This window comes from Chrysochloris asiatica, unplaced genomic scaffold (assembly GCF_000296735.1).
Source record: "Chrysochloris asiatica unplaced genomic scaffold, ChrAsi1.0 scaffold00014, whole genome shotgun sequence".
Lineage (NCBI taxonomy): Eukaryota > Metazoa > Chordata > Mammalia > Afrosoricida > Chrysochloridae > Chrysochloris > Chrysochloris asiatica.
Window position 1 is genome coordinate 14,431,866 of NW_006408532.1, and position 4,541 is coordinate 14,436,406.

Below are 4,541 nucleotides of genomic sequence, written 5' to 3' on the forward strand. Positions count from 1 at the left end.
ATTCAGAGCTGGCTGTGGAGTCAGAAGGCTTCAGTTTGATTTTTTGGCTCCACCACATTTGAGGTTATAACTTTCTGCTTTGCTTCAAAGGGCTGGCCACACTTTTATATAAGTAGATCCTTCTTTAAACCTCGGTTCCCCCATTGATTGCACTTTTCTTTCTGAGGCCATATTTGATACAAAACATTTATAGGATGGTCTTGAGTATTTAATAAAGTAATGCATATAGTGTGCTTACTACAGTGTCTGATGCAGAATAAGTGCTCAATAAATTTTGCAAGTTGGCGGTTCAAGCTCACCAGCTGCTCCTTGGAAACCCTATACAGGGTCGCTTTGAGTTGGAACCAACTCAACAGCACTTAACAACAACAGTGCAAATATTAGCGTTCTGGTGTGGCACTGGAGGATAAGCACTGGACTGCAAGGTTGATTTGAGCTGCAAAGTCAGTGGTTCAAACTCACCAACTGTTCCTTGGAAACACTATACAGGGCCACTAAGAGTTGGAACTGACTTGATGGCACTTAACAACAACACGACAAGTGCAAATATTGGAGTCCTGGTTTAGAACTGTGGGGTAAGCAATGGGCAGCTAATCGCAAGGTCAGTGGTTCAAACCCACCAGCCATTCCTTGGAAAATCTATATAGGGTTGTTATGATTTGGAACCACACAACAACAACGAGTGAACATATTGGAGCCCTGGTGGCATAGTGGGTTCCACATTGCATTGCTAACGGTATTGTTGTTGTTAAGTGCCATCGAGTTGGTTTCAACTCATAGTGACCCTGTATAGGGTTTCTGAGGAGCGGCTCATGAGTTTGAACCTCTGACCTTGCAATTCAAATGACCTTGTGGTCCAGTGCTTATCCTACAGTGACACATCAGGATTCCAATTGCTGGGTTAGTGGTTCAAATTCACCATCTGCTCCATGGGAGAAAGATAAGGCTTTCTGCTCTTGTACAGATTTACAGCTTTGGAAACCCTATACAGTGTTACTGTGAGTCGGAAATGATTTGACGGCACACCAAGAGCACTACAAAGTTTCTCAGTATTCCTCATTATTTCTTGTTTGGTTAAAGTATTAACTTTTTATTGTGGATTGGGTGAAAGTTTACAGAGCAGATCAGTGTTCCATTCAACAATTCATGGACATTTTACTTTAGCTCATTGACTGCAATCTCCACAATGTAATTAACATATTTTAGTCTACTTCCTCTTTGCGTTTCCTATTTCTAGTCCTCTTTTTCTAACCCTTCTGTATGCTGGGTAAATGCTGCCCTTTTGTTCCCAAATGGCTGATTACTCTAAAGTATGCTTTACCTAACTAGTCCTTTATAGATCTGTTTAGTGTTTGACTGATGGTAATATCTTTTTTAAATATAAATTTCAAAGGTGTTGATTAACTTACCAAAATATTTTACTGCTGAGAAAATCATCACATACCTAAGGTTAATTATTAGTTTAGTTAAATGCTGTCAAGTTGAACTTAAGGTTCATTTTTAGGTCCATCTTACTACACCTTTAAACAAAATGATGGCTAATAAACTTTTTGCAAAAGTGTCTTTTTGTTGTTGTTAAAATACAGAATATGATGGCGAGACAGTGTCCTCTATCACTGATTTGCAAACCTGGGAATCAAAGAGGATGAGGAGTTGAACTAGGGTATATGGATCAGAGCTGGGAAATTGTGCTGGGGGTGCCTTGGTGATTCAGGAGACTGCAGTCTTAAAGGGCAGTGATGGGAGAAATCTAGGACCTTGAGAGTCATGGAGTAGGCCAGGGAGCCAAGACCCAGACCAAATGCCATCTAGTTAATTCTGGCTCTTGGTGATCTTATATATAGGGTTTCCAAAACTGTCAATCTGTATGGAAAACTAGACAGCTTTATCTTTCTTTCATGAAGCCACTGGTGGGTTTGAGCCATTGACCTTGTGGTTAGCTATAGCACCACCAGGAGCCAAGACCAGAGACTGGGATTAAAAATGCTTTGAATAGCTTGGTTACCTAGTTAGAGCAGAGCTTTAGACTGATCCAAAGTGGCCCAAAGGAATTTGACTATGGCTATGTTCAGCCATTTTAAAAGGTAGCGTATGATCAACAACCAATGGTACTAAAGGAAGGTCCAACCTGCACTGAAGGCATTAGTAAAGACAGGCCCCAGGAAGTGACAGAATACAAATTGAAATATTTCAAAAAACAATTTAGAAGACAGCAACATGGCCAACTGATAGGAAAAGATCCATATTTATGTCCATTTCAAAGAGAGATGACTGAATGGAATGCAAAAATCATCTAACAATATCATTAACATCATATACAAGTAAAATTTTGCTGAAGACAATGAAAAAAATGGCTGCAATAGTACATCAACAGGAAACTACCAGAAACTCAAGCTGGATTCAGAAGAAGACATGGAATGTGGGATATCATATCTCTGACATCAGATGGATCTTGGCTGAAAGCAAAGAATACCAGAAAGATGTCTACCTGTGCTTTATTATCTATGCAAAGGCTTTTGACATTGGGGATCATGACAAGTTATGAATAACACTGCAAAGAATGGGTATTCTAGAACATTTAATTGCATTCATGAGGAAACTGTACAGAGACTCAGAGGCAATTGTTCGAACAGAACAAGGGGATACTGAATGGTTTAAAATCAGGAAAGGTGTTTGCCAGCGTTGTATTCTTTCACCATACCCATTCAATCTGTATGATGAACAAATAATCCAAGAAGCTAGACTATATGAAGGAAAACATGGCATCAGGATTAGAAGAAGATTCATTAACAACCTGCAATTTGCAGGTGATATAACCTTGTTTGCTGGAAGTGAAAAGGACTTAAAATACTTCCTGATGAAGATCAAAGACTACAGCCTTCAGCATGGATTGCACCTCAATGTAAAGAAAACAAAAATCCTCACAACTGTCCCAGTAGGTAAGCCATAGTAAATAGAGAAAAGGTTGCTGTTGTCAGTCTTCACTTTGCTTGGATCCACAATCTTTTGAAAGTGGCAGCCAAGAAATCAAACGACATGTTGCATTAAGCAAATCTGCTTCACAAGACCTCTTTAAAGTGTTCAAGAGCAAAGATGTCAGTTTGAGGACTAAGATGTGCCTGATCCAAGCCATGGTATTTTCAATGAACTTTATATGCATGCATGGGCAGCTTGGACAGAGAATAAGGAAGACCATAGATTTATTGATGAATATTAGCGTAGTGGTTATGAATCGGGCTGCGAACCACAAGGTCAGCAGTTCGAAACTACCAGCCACTCCATGGGAGAAAGATGAGGCTTTCTCCTTCCGTAAAGATTTACAGCCTCGGAAACCCTGTACAGGGTCGCTATGAGTTGGAACCGACTCCACAGCACATAACAACAACAACAACGATGAGTTATAGTGTTGGAGAAGAATGCTGAGCGTATCATGGACTGCCAGAGCAACAAACAAACCTGTGTTGGAAGCAGTATAGCCAGAATGATCCTTACAAGCCAGGATGGCGATACTTCATCTCATACTTTGGACATATTATCAGGAGGGGTTAGTCCCTGAAGAAGAACATTATGCTTGGTAAAGTAGAAGGTCAGAGAAAAAGAAGAAGACCCCTAATGAGATGGGTTGTACAATGACAGCAGCGATGGGTTCAAGTATGATAATTGTGATGATGGACTGAGCAGTGTTTCATTCTGTGGTGTATAGAGTTGCTGCGAGTCAGAACCATCTCAATGGCACTTAACAATAACAACAACATGATACTCTGAGTCCTGCTTAGTCCTGGTGTGGCACTGTAGGATAAGCACTGGACTTCTAAACTGGAAGGTGGGTGCTTCCAATCCACCACCTACTCCAAACCCACCAGGTGTTCCTCAGAAACCCTATACAGCGTTGCTGTGAGTTAGAGCCAAGTCTACAATGCTTAAGAAAACAATAACATTTTGATACTCCTGGAAGCAAGGATGGCACGACATTGTCTCATGTACTTTGAACATGTTATCAGAAGGGGCAAATCTCTGGGAAAGGACATCATGCTTGGTAAAGTAGAAGGTCATCAAAGCAGAGGAAGACCCTCAACAAGTTGGATTTGCACAGTGACTGTGACAGTGGGCTTAAAGATTGTGAGTATGTTGTAAGAGCACGCAGTGATTTTCTTTTGTACATAGGGTCATTATGAGTCAGAACTGACTTGATGGCACCTAAGAACAATACCGTGATACTCTTGTAGTTGAAGACTCTAAATCTAAAGAATGGGGTCTTCTTCTTCTTCTTCTTCTTCTTCCTTCTTCCTTCTTCCTTCTTCCTTCTTCTTTCTTCTTCTGTTTAAACAGAAATTTTAGTGAAGTTACAGTTTCTGGGACTTCATTGGACACATCAGAAAACCTAGTCTTCAGGTTTGGGGAAAGTGATAGGTTCTCTTGGTGGTGTTGTGTTATGTCTGGTTCTCTGCTGTGACCTTTCACATTATGATTTCGAGAGTTTCTAAGGAGAAAATATTGACTCTTTAGTATCCATTTGTGTTCCTAAGATCCCCTAGGTTCCC

General features: G+C 40.4%; 1 protein-coding gene across 1 annotated transcript in view; it reads left to right on the forward strand.

Annotated features, from left to right (window-relative positions):
• The window catches only part of LOC102837380 (chromosome unknown open reading frame, human C9orf135), a 114,699-nt gene that overhangs the window by 53,685 nt on the left and 56,473 nt on the right, over positions 1 to 4,541 (forward strand). The window lies entirely within an intron of this gene.